Genomic DNA, 12372 nt, shown 5'->3' with positions numbered 1-12372 from the left:
TGGACGGACATTTTCAGGTCTCTCCAGAAATACTCAATAGGGTTCAATTCAGGGCTCTGGCTGTGCCACTATACAGAGTTGTCCCTAAGCCACTCCTAAGGACACTAAGCTGTGTGCTTAGGATTGTTGTCATGTTGGAAGGTGAACCTGCGGCACAAACTGAGGTCCTGAATGCTGTGGAACAGGTTTTCATTGAGGAGATCTCTGTACTTTGCTCCATTCAGCTTTCTCCTAATCCTGACCAGTCTCCCAGTCCCTGCTGCTGAAAAACACCCCCAACAGCATGCTTTACGACACTATACGACTTTCATCCTACTTTGCTCTTCGACATCAGTCCCACATTGGTCCTACATTGGTCCGACATCCATCCGACTTTCATGAACAGGATACTACTTTGATCCGACTTTGTGGTAGTCTGACTTGTTCTTTGACCAATCAAAACAATCCCAGAGTGAGATAAATTCCTTTTAGCCCTGGTTCACACTGGGTACGATTTGGAACGATTTGAGATGCGATTTGACATGTCAAATGGCATCTCAAATCGGCGGCAATGGCACTGTCCTAATCAGTGCGACGCAGCATCTGCGATTTCAAAAAGTAGTTCCTGTACTACTTTTTGCGATTTCGGGCCGCGATTTACATTAAATTGTGGCCGAAATCGCAGCCGCGAAATCGCGGTAAAATCGCACATTTTACCGCGATTTTGAATTCGCAGCAGTGTGAACCTAGGCTTACTGCTGCTGTAATCACCATGTCGGATGTCAAAAGTCAGATGGTTGGGACAAGGATCCTACTTTGGTCCGACTTCAATGATATTCAATGGGCTGAAGTAGGATCAAAGTCGGACCAAAGTAGTACAGGGAGCATTTTCAAAGTCAGACCGACTTGTGTCGGACCAGTTAAGACGGCGCTTAGGGAAACATTGATTTTTACACGTCATGGGACATTAGCTCCCAATGTCGGAGCGTTTGTCAGACAAGTGTGAACCCGGCCTTACTCCTGAGATGGCATTGGGAAGGTGATAAGTGGCGCCTGGCTTCCTCCAGACATAACATTTAGGCCCCATTGGGGCGTTTTTCGAGCGAAGCCTCATCTGCAATCCCAATGTGCTGGTAAAGCACCGCTAACACCCTAAAGTTTTAGGTTATTTTCGCAGTGCCTCGGTATGAAAGGGTAAGGAGTTTTTACAGCGCTTTTCAATTCATTTCAATGGAGAGGGGCGTTTTTGGAGCATTTATTTCAGCGCCCAAAATCTGCTCCAAAGATGCTGCTTGCAGGACTTTTCTCAACGCCCGCCAGTTCAACGCCGCAGTGTGAAAGGGTAAGGTGTTTTTACAGCGCTTTTCAATTCATTTTAATGGAGAGGGGCATTTTTTCAGCGCTCAAAAGCTGCTCCAAAGATGCTGCTTGCAGGACTCAGTGTGAAAGGGTCTATTGAGATGCATGGAGAGCGTTTTATGAGCGCTATTTTTAACACTAAAACGCTGTAAAAACGCTTCAGTGTAAAAGGGGTCTTAGAACTAAGGTCAAACAGTTCAATTTTGGTTTCATCAAACCAGAGAATTTTGTTCCACAGTCATTCAGGTGCATTTTTTTTTTTTTACAAAGACCAAGCAGGCTTTCACGTGTTTTGCAGAGGAGAGGCTTCTATCTAGTTCCTTTTGCAACTCGTCTCATCTCCACACAGGGATCTCTGGAGCTCAGTCAGAGTTAACATTGGGTTCATGGTCACCTCTTACTCAAGTCCTCCCCCAATGGCTCATTTTGGCCAGGCGACAGGCACTTGAAAGAGTCCTGGTTGTGCCAAACTTCTTCCATTTGAGAATTAGAAAGGCCACTGTGCTCTTGATAACCTTCAGTGCAGCAGAATTTTTTGGTAGCCTTCCAATAATCCTGTCTCTGATACAGTATGCATTTCAGCTGTGAGGCCTTTTATACAGAAGTGTGTGCCTTTCCAAATCATTCCCAATCAATCAACGTAATTTACCACAGGTGGACTCCAATCCAAAAATGTCAGCAACAATCAAGAGAAATGGGAAGCACCCGAGGTACATTTCTAGTGTTGTTACAAAGAATACTGAACACTTATGCCAAGGTAATATTTCAGTATTTTCTTTTTATCAATTCAGACTGGGTTCACACGATAACACGCAGCAGCTCACAGCGGGAGTCCTGTGCGTCTCCATCACCGTTTCAGGTCGGGCTAAAATCTGAATTTGGGGCTGAATTCAAACCTGAAACTGACCAAAAGACACACAGGAGCCACTGCGGAGATGCATGAACCGGACACAATCTCCTGCTATGCGAATTTGCCATCCAATTCGCATTAGGCGTGAACCCAGGCTCAGACATTTCTAAAATTCTGTTTTCACTTTATCATTATGGGGTACTGAGTGTAGATTAACCACTTAAGCCCCAAACCATTTCGCTGGCCAAAGACCAGGCCACTTTTTGCAATTCGGCACTGCGTCGCTTTAAGGGCTCACACGGAGCGGAGCGTTTCTGGCTCTGTGTGTCCACGGGGATCCCCGCTCAGCTGTCGGCGGATAGGGCGGTCCCCGCACACAGTGCAGGGACCGCCCTGTCTCTGCTCCGCTGTCCCCTATGGGGGACGGGATGCAGACGGACCGTCTGCATCCGGTTCGTTTCGCCGAACGGAAGAAAAATAGGGTTTCTTCCGTTCGGAAAAGCGGATCCGGACTGACGCGGACGCTAGCGGATGCTCCATCCGCTAACGGACGCGTTCCCATAGGGATTCATTACAAGTCCGTTAACTGACTTGTAATGAGCGGACGAACGGTCCGCTAGTGTGAAAGGACCCTAACGGACAATTCTTTGGGAGCCACTGCGACGTGGCTCCTTAAGAAAATTTACGTCCTTTTTTTCCCCCACAAATAGAACTTTCTTTTGGTGGTATTTGATCACCTCTGCGGTTTTTATTTTTTGCGCTATAAACAAAAATAGAGCGACAATTTTGAAAAAAAATTTATATTTACTTTTTGCTATAATAAATAAATATCCCCCAAAAAATATATATAAAAAAAATATGTTTCCTCAGTTTAGGCCGATACCTATTCAACATATTTTTGGTAAAAAAAACGCAATAAGTGTTTATTGATTGGTTTACAGAAAAGTTATAGCGTTTACAAAATAGGGAAAAGTTTTATGGCATTTTTATTAATATATATATATTTTTTTTTTACTAGTAATGGCAGCGATCAGGGATTTTTATCATGACTGCGATATTATGGCATGCCATTCTGTTGAAATATATCCTTGTCGGGAAGCAGTTAATAAAAAAAATACAATTATTTAAACTGTAGTATTAGGCTGCAACATAACAAAATAAAAAAAAAAGTGAAGGGAATCTGAACACTTTATGAATGCACTGTAGCAGCCTCCAGCTTCTCTGGGTTCAGATTCTGATCTTTCCTGCACAGAGCCCTTAAAATGATTTTAACAGCTTCCCGACCATCGCAGGACGATATACGTCGGCAGAATGGCACGGACAGGCAGAAGGACGTGTAATATATGCTGATGTAAACAAGCATTTCCCCAGTCTTCCTAGTGACACGGACACTGATCACATCTTCCTGTAATCGGAAGCTGGGATCAGTGTCATGTCACACACAGCCCATCCCCCGTACAGTTAGAAGCACTCCCTAAGACACACTTAACCTCTTCAGCGCCACCTAGTGGTTAACCCCTTCACTGCCAGCATAATTTTCACAGTAAACAGTGCATTTTTATAGCACTGATCGCTGTAAAAATGACAATGGTCCCAAAAATGTGTCAAAAGTGTCTGATGTGTCCGCCATAAAGTCGCAGTCACGATAAAAATCGCAGATCGCCGCCATTACTAGTAAAAAAAAAAAATGCTATAACCTTTGCACAAACCAATCAATATATGGGGGTATTTATTCAATTTATTTTTGGGGATATCTATTATAGCAAAAAGTAAAAAATACAGATTTTTTTTTCAAAATTGTCGCTCTATTTTTGAAGAAGGAAATGGAGGGATATGGGATTATTGCAGTGCCAGCAAGTAGAGACCAAAACACAGAAGATATATAAAAAATAAAAAAGATTTATTGGTTAGAGGAAGATAAAAATTGTTATTTATTATTTTTTTACTACTAATGGCGGCGATCAGCGATTTTTTTCGTGACTGCAACATTATGGTGGACAATTTTGACACATTTTTGGGACCATTGTCATTTTCACAGCAAAAAATGCATTGTTTATTGTGAAAATGACAGTCGCAGTTTGGGAGTGAACCACAGGGGGGCTCATGGGGTTATGTGTTCCCTGAAGTGTGTTTACAACTGTAGGGGGGTGTGGCTGTAGGTGTGACGTCATCGATTGTGTCCCCCCTATAAAAGGGATGACACGATCGATGCAGCCGCCACAGTGAAGCACGGGGAAGCCATGTTTACACACGGCTCTCCCCGTTCAGCTCCGGTGAGCGATCGCGGGTCTCCAGCGGCGATCGTGTCCGCTGGTCCCGCAGCTTCGGGTCGCGGGAGCGCACTGCAGGCGCGCGCCCCACGGCTAGGTACTAGTACAGGACGTACCTGTACGTACATATGCCCAGCCGTGCCATTCTGCTGACGTATATATGCAGGAGGCCGTCCTTAAGTGGTAAAAGCGACGCAGTGCCGAATTGCAAAACCTGGCTGGGTCCTTTAGCTTCATTTTGGTCCGGGTCTTAAGTGGCGCTTTACCGCTGTTATAGCAGTGCTTTTTAGCCGCTAGCGAGATGCTTTTAACCCCCGTTAGCGGCCGAATAAAGGGTTACCAACGCTGCTGCCAAAGCACTTTGCAGGCGTGTCGGCAGCCATCAAACTATCTTTTACCTTACTGCAGGGGTTGGCAACCTACGACCAGCAGGCCGTACCCAGCTCGCCACCACTAAATGTCCGGCCCATCAGTACCTGTGATGTAGTCACAGGCACCCAGCCCACGGACATTTTTGCCACTCTCCTCTTTATTGGACAGCAGCTGGTATCACAGGGCTGGATGAGAGCAGGAACTGCTAGTTAACTTTTCACATTAAACAGTAGGCGACTGGTTGCTAGGATTGCCCGGCAACCAATCACCAGCCTGCTAATGTGAAAAGTTACCCTCTGCAGTTCCCGCCCCCATCCAGCTATACTGCGCATGCGCACCGCCGTTCGGCTCCTTTCGGCAATCGTGACGCAGCTTACGCGACGGGGGGAGCTCGTTTTTGGTCATCACGTCAATCACCAGCAAGTTAGGAACGCCCACTCCCGCGGGATTCGCAACCCGGAAGCCGCGGGTGAATTAGCTGTACCGAGGTATGTACAGCATAAAAAAAAAAAAATAGGCATAATTGTATTGTAATGTGTCGGGACATTGTAATACTAGAAAGTAGTTTTAGTGTGAACCCCCGCTTTAAGTGGAAAAGGGTTGCTGATCCCTGCCTTACTGCATTGAGGTAAAGCGCATACCACTAACTGCCCCCCCCCCCCCCATCCCTAAACACTAGATTCCTCTCACTGCTGCCCTTTCTGCAGAACTGCTCTCCTCCTCTTACAGGAGGCAAAGGCAGCAGCGGGAGTCATAGGCTCCTGCTGCTGTCAGTTAAAGCAGAACTAAATCCATCGATTTAACAGTTTTAAAAAAACAGTTATATTCCCGGGATACAGGAAGTGCCAACGGTCACATTTGCTTGTGTTCTCATCCAAACTGTCAAAAATAATATGGCTGGTGTTATAACTGTGCACCATCATGGCACCTGTGAGTCAAACAGAGGCCAAGATGGCAGCTTCCTTGGCCGTAAAGTAAAAGGGGTACGTTTTGGTTTAAATGCTTATGAGGAGGGAGCGGGTGCGTGGCTTACCAGTGCTGGGTGTGGATGCACACTGCCTGGCTAAGGAGTGCATCAGCTACCAGTGTGCATGGCTTGCTCAGGAGGCACCTGTAGCAGGGAGAACCAGTCAATGCCAACAATGGACCACTCTGTGCAATATTGTTGCACAGAGCAGGCACGTATAACAGCTTTTATTTTATAATTTAAAAAAAAAAAAAAATGTATCCTTTAATATCAATTTAAACAGGAACTTCACTGTGCTATTAAAGCAGTGTTTCTCAATTCCAGTCCTCAGGCCCCCCCAACAGGTCAGGTTTTCAGGATTTCCATTATTTTGCACAGGTGATTTGATCAGTTTCACCGCCTTAGTAATCACCACAGCCTTTTCATCTGAGGGAAATCCTGAAAACCTGACCTGTTGGGGGGGCCTGAGGACTGGAATTGAGAAACACTGTATTAAAGTAATAAAAGTCAGAAGCTACAGTACTGGGGTGGGACAAGAACGTCATCCTTGCCTAGGTGAGAAATGAGGAAGAGCATGTCCCAGTGAAAAGGGAGCTTCCCTCCCCCAAAACAGGAGGAAAATGCTGCCAAGTGCTCAGGGTGAAGGTTCTGGTTCCAGGACAGCCCTCACCTCCTCCAATAATCAGCCGTGTCCCCCCTCCCCCTCATCTCCTCCAATAATCAGCCGTGTCCCCCCTCACCTCCTCCAATAATCAGCCGTGTCCCCCCTCATTTCCTCCAATAATCAGCCGTGTCCCCCCTCACCTCCTCCAATAATCAGCCGTGTCCCCCCTCATTTCCTCCAATAATCAGCCGTGTCCCCCCCTCATTTCCTCCAATAATCAGCCGTGTCCCCCCCCTCATTTCCTCCAATAATCAGCCGTATCCCCCCTCATTTCCTCCAATAATCAGCCGTATCCCCCCTCATTTCCTCCAATAATCAGCTGTTTCCCCCCTCATTTCCTCCAATAATCAGCCGTGTCCCCCCTCATTTCCTCCAATAATCAGCCGTGTCCCCCCTCATTTCCACCAATAATCAGCCGTGTCCCCCCTCATTTCCTCCAATAATCAGTGGTGTGTGTCCCCCCTCATCTCCAATGATCAGTGGTGTCCCCCCTCATCTCCTCCAATGATCAGTGGTGTCCCCCCTCATCTCCTCCAATGATCAGTGGTGTCCCCCCCCCTCATCTCCTCCAATGATCAGTGGTGCCCCCTCATCTCCTCCAATGATCAGTGGTGCCCCCCTCATCTCCTCCAATGATCAGTGGTGCCCCCCTCATCTCCTCCAATGATCAGTGGTGTGTGCCCCCCCCCTCATCTCCAATGATCAGTGGTGTCCCCCCTCATCTCCTCCAATGATCAGTGGTGTCCCCCCTCATCTCCTCCAATGATCAGTGGTGTCCCCCCTCATCTCCTCCAATGATCAGTGGTGTCCCCCCTCATCTCCTCCAATGATCAGTGGTGTCCCCCCTCATCTCCTCCAATGATCAGTGGTGTCCCCCCTCATCTCCTCCAATGATCAGTGGTGTCCCCCCTCATCTCCTCCAATGATCAGTGGTGTCCCCCCTCATCTCCTCCAATGATCAGTGGTGTCCCCCCTCATCTCCTCCAATGATCAGTGGTGTCCCCCCCCCCTCATCTCCTCCAATGATCAGTGGTGTCCCCCCCCTCATCTCCTCCAATGATCAGTGGTGTCCCCCCCCCTCATCTCCTCCAATGATCAGTGGTGTCCCCCCTCATCTCCTCCAATGGTCAGTGGTGCCCCATGCACACAGTAGAGGAGGCCCCATTCTATCCCCGCTCTCCCAGTCATGTGTACAGGCCAGGGAACGATCATAAACAAATCCCATTCTGTCCAAGCCTCCTCCTCTCCAGGGGTTCCTCAGCTAAGAGAATATGAAATTAATGAGGAGCGCAGTGTGGTTCCCCCCTCCCCCATGTGGCCCTGCTTCTCCTCCCACTCGGCCCCCCTTACAGGTGTCACACGGTCCCCTATACTGCCTTCATCCACTTCGGCCTACAACCAAGCCCGAGCCGCCCTCAGCTTCCTCGCCCTAATCCGGGCCCGTATGACGCAGCACGTTTTGTATGCAGCAGCTGCTCCATTTCATGGCATTAGAAGCCGTGTCGGCTCCTCCCGCTCCCCCCAAGGCCTCACCTCAGGTCTCCTCCCCAGGCGCCGGTTCGGGCCGCTGGATATCGGGGCTTGCTCGGAGCGAGCCCGGCCTGGTTAGTTCCTGCAGGCAGCGGCCACTCTCCTTCTCTGAGCGAGCAGAGAGACAGGGAGCCATGGCGGGGGGGAGCGGCGCCATTACCCAGGCCAAAATAATCGAGCTGCATCTCTTCTCCTCTACCCCTCCCGATACCCAGCGGCTGCAGAAAGACCGGCTGGCTGCAGCCAGGCACAACTGATGACGGAATATATATGGCCGTGGGTTCATTTTTGCAATAAGACGACGTTTTACAAAGGTTTGGAAGGGGTCCGCATCGATCAGATAGGCATCTCGATTGAGCGAGCCTGTCCTGTGCAGAGGAGATGGCTGCGCGGCTGAGGTGACGTCACTCCATCAAACAAGGAAATCTCGGAGAATCGTCACGAGACTTGGTGGGGAAGTGACGCAGGACGTTCACCTTGGTAATTGATCTGATCCAAGAGTACAGAGGGCGTGTGACTTCCACATGGACGTACCTCCAGAAAAGCATTGGTCATTGCGTGCGCGTACCTGTGTGCGGGCTCGTGCTTTGGTGGAGTGAGAAGGGGATAGATTACTAGGCCTGTCGCAGTGACAGAGGAAAAACTCATAAGCTCTCGGTGGTTAGGTGAAAGTACTGTACTACAAACACAACAGGAAATGGCCTCTTGGCTGCCTCTGAAGCAAGTGTTTTAACTTTGGCCAGTTCACCACACGCAGTCCAGTGCGTGTTTTTTGTTTTTCAAGTTATATGGTGTTCAATGCAATAGTTCACACCAGTGCGTGCAGTTTCAAGAAGTAATCAGCAACAGCGATCTCTGTGTTGCCCCAGTGAGCCCACCTCCATGCAAGGAACACAGTTAAAGTGATACTAAAGATTTTAATTTTTTTTAAATAACAAACATGTCATACTTGTAATAGAATGTATCAAATAACTGACTCCATTTGCAAGTACCTCCACTGTGCAGCTAGTTTTGCACAGAGTGGCCCTGAAGGTCTTCTTCTGGGGTCCCTTGGCAGCTCCTCCCACATTAGATAACCCTCTAAGACAGGAATATGCAATTAGCGGACCTCCAGCTGTTGCAGAACTACAAGTCCCATGAGGCATAGCAAGACTCTGACAGCACAAGCATGACACCCAGAGACATGATGGGACTTGTAGTTTTGCAACAGCTGGAGGACTGCTAATTGCATATCCCTGCTCTAAGAGAAGCGCTCGCCCGAGGGGGTTACCTTACGGGCACGCTCAACGTCATTGGATTTGTTTGACAGCAGCGGGAGCCAATGGCTGCACTGCTATCAATCTATTCAATCAAAGCCAGGACTCAGTGGAGAGGTCGGTGGGACACACAGAGGAGATGAAGAGACTCAGGTAAGTAAAACAAGGGAGATGGTGACTGCCAGGTGTTTTTTCATCTTAATGCATTAAGGTGAAAAAAACAAGACTTTACAACCCCTTTCCTGCCAGTGTCATTTATACAGCAATACTTTGGATTGCGAGTAACGCGGTTAACAAGCTTTCCCAAGTCATCTTTCAGGATGGCACACCTGAGAGCCAGTTCACACAGGGGCGGCACGACTTTGGGGGCGACTCGGCCAGGCGACATGAAGACGACATCTAAGGCGACTTGCAAAATGACTTCTGTATAGAAGTCAATGCAGGTCGCCCCCAAAGTAGTACAAGAACCTTTCTCTAAGGCCTTGTACACACGGGCAAACATGTACGATGAAAACGGTCCGCCGGACCATTTTCAGCGTACATGTCTGCCCGGGGATTTCTGTATGATGGCTGTACACACCATCATACAGAAATCCGCGCGTACTCGATTCGAGGCGGCGACGTGCGCGACCCTGCCAGTTCAATGCTTCCACGCATGCGTCAAAGTCATTCGACGCATGCGAGGGATGGCGGCCGCTCGGACATGTACGGTAGGTCTGTACAGACGACCGAACATGTCCGACAGACAGGATTCCAGCGGACTGTTTTCTAAACAAGTTTGGAAATATTTGCCCGCTGGAAAAAAGGCCCGGCGGGCAAATGTACGCTGGAATCCTGTCCGCTCGGCTGTACAGACGGCCGTTTCAGCAGACATGTTCGGTCGTCTCTACGGGGCCTAAGTCGGAGCGACTTGCGTCGCTTCTATTAGAGCGGTTCTATTCACTAGAATGGGACGCAACTTGTCAGGCGGCTGAGTCGCCCCAGTGTGAACCGGGTCTCAGAGATGACGGGTCCCACCTGACAAGAAACACAATCAACAACAGGGGGAACATGAGAGCGAGGAGTGTTTCAAGAACCCCGCTAAGAGACTGGGGGCACTAGACACAGTGAGGGTGTCTATAACACCAGGGACCTTACATCCCACTTTCTCTTTGTACCTGACAGTGGCGGATGGTAATGAGGAGCCGCTGGCATATCCCTCTTCTGATGGGGAGGGAGTCTCTTTTACTTGCAAATTCCAGATGGAGGCAAGGGCTCAGGCATGCTGTGGTATCCCGGTCAGGATGGCCGGCGGAGCCGAGAGATCTCCTGCTTCTCACTGCCTTGCTGGTCCACGGCGTATGTCCGGATGCTGACGGCGCGCTCGATTGAGGTCATATCCAGGCATTCCAGGCTACAGCAAAATGGCGGCGAATAGCGCAAGAATGCAAACAAGAGCGGTAACAAAACGGGGGTCCGCGGTCCTGTGTCCCTCAAGATCTACCCTAAGGGATGCTACCCGGTCGGGTGGGTTGCCTAAGCGGGATGGACCGAGATCAGAGGTCACCACAGGGGGTGAGTGATCCGGCTGGTGGGGGGAGTCAATTTGGGATGGCCTATTTCCCTCTCCCCTACAAAATACACTATGGGTAAATGGCTTATTCAGGGTTATTTGTTTATCTCTTACAGAGACTGAATGCCATGCACAGGGGACGGCCGGTAGGTCCAAAGCCACTAATAAGTCTAAGCGCTGTGGGAATTGTAATGAGAAACTCCCGCAAGACCACGCTAAACCTTTTTGCTTCAGATGCATCTATAGGTTAGCAGGCAAAGAGGCAGCGCAGGCTATGAATGAATGCCGGGCGCTACAGTCTGAGATGCTGGCGACCTTCTAATCCTTCAGGACTGCGGTTGAGAAGCGGGAGGAAGACCCTTCAGGCAGGGAGAGCTCCCCCTCTCAGGAGGGAACCCCGGCAAGTAACACTGGGGGATCCCAGGGACCGACCCCCTGTTATTCTGATGAGGAAGAGGCAGAGTCCTCGGACCAGACCTCTCGAGAGGAAGGATAGGATTCAGACCAGGAAAGCCAGTTTGAGGCTAGGCCCGGGAGCATCTCTTCGCAGCCGAAGACATGGAGAGTCTCCTAAAGACAATCTATGCATCAGAGGATATTCAGATGCGGTCTACTCCGGTCTCGTCACAGGATAGAGTGTACAGGGGACTTGGCAAACCTCAGGCCAAGTCTTTTTCAGTGCACCAATCTCTTAAAGATATATAGCTAGATTCAGAGAGAGTTAGGCCGGCGTATCAGTAGATACGCCGACCTAACTCGGAATCTGCGCCGTCCTAAGTTTAAGTGTATTCTCAAACTGAGATACACTTAAACCTAGCTAAGATACGACGGCTTGCGCCGTCGTATCTTAGGGTGCAATATTTAGGCTGGCCGCTAGGTAGCGCTTCAGTTGAGTTCGGCATAGAATATGTAAATGACTAGATATGCCTATTTACGAACGTACGTGCGCCCGTCCCAGTAAAGATACGCCGGTTTACGTAAGGCGTAAAGTTATTCCATCAAATAGCTGGACTAATCAATGTTAAGTATGGCCGTCGTTCCCGTGTCGAAATTTGAAAATGTTACATTGTTTGCGTAAGTCGTCCGTGAATAGGGCTGAACGTAATTTAAATTCACGTCGAAACCAATACGTCCTTGCGGCATACTTTGGAGCAATGCACACTGGGGTAAAAAAAAAACGTCAATCACGTCAGGTCACCCTCCATTAACATAAAACACGCCCCCTCAGCCTAATTTGAATTAGGCACGCTTACGCCGGCCCCATTTACGCTGCCGTAAGTTAGGAGGCAAGTACTTTGTGAATATAGTACTTGCCTCTCTGACTTAAGGCGGCGTAGCGTAAATACGATACGCTACGCCGCCTTATAGTTGCGGCGGCGTCTCTGAATCCAGCTAATAGTTATAAGAGAATGGAAAGAACCTGAACTTAAAGTTTTGAGACTTAAGACCTGGAAGCGTAGAAGCCCCTTTAAGACTGAGGAGGAAGAACAATTCTTTAACCACTTGTGATCCGCCTGTCGTCAATTGACGGCTACATTGCGGATCCCAATCTCCAAACTGCCGTCAATTGACG

At 48.9% G+C, this 12372-nt stretch overlaps 1 protein-coding gene across 1 annotated transcript in view; it reads right to left on the bottom strand.

Annotated features, from left to right (window-relative positions):
* The window catches only part of INO80 (INO80 complex ATPase subunit), a 167790-nt gene extending 159622 nt beyond the window's left edge, over positions 1-8168 (bottom strand). Inside the window, 1 exon segment of the mRNA XM_040332513.1 lies at positions 7995-8168. The gene's annotated coding sequence lies outside the window, so the exon portion shown is untranslated.
* Between the last annotated feature and the right edge of the window lie 4204 nt (positions 8169-12372).

Source organism: Rana temporaria, chromosome 13, assembly GCF_905171775.1.
Source record: "Rana temporaria chromosome 13, aRanTem1.1, whole genome shotgun sequence".
Taxonomy (NCBI): domain Eukaryota; kingdom Metazoa; phylum Chordata; class Amphibia; order Anura; family Ranidae; genus Rana; species Rana temporaria.
Note: the sequence above shows the minus strand (reverse complement) of the source record. Positions and strands in the feature narration are given on the sequence as shown.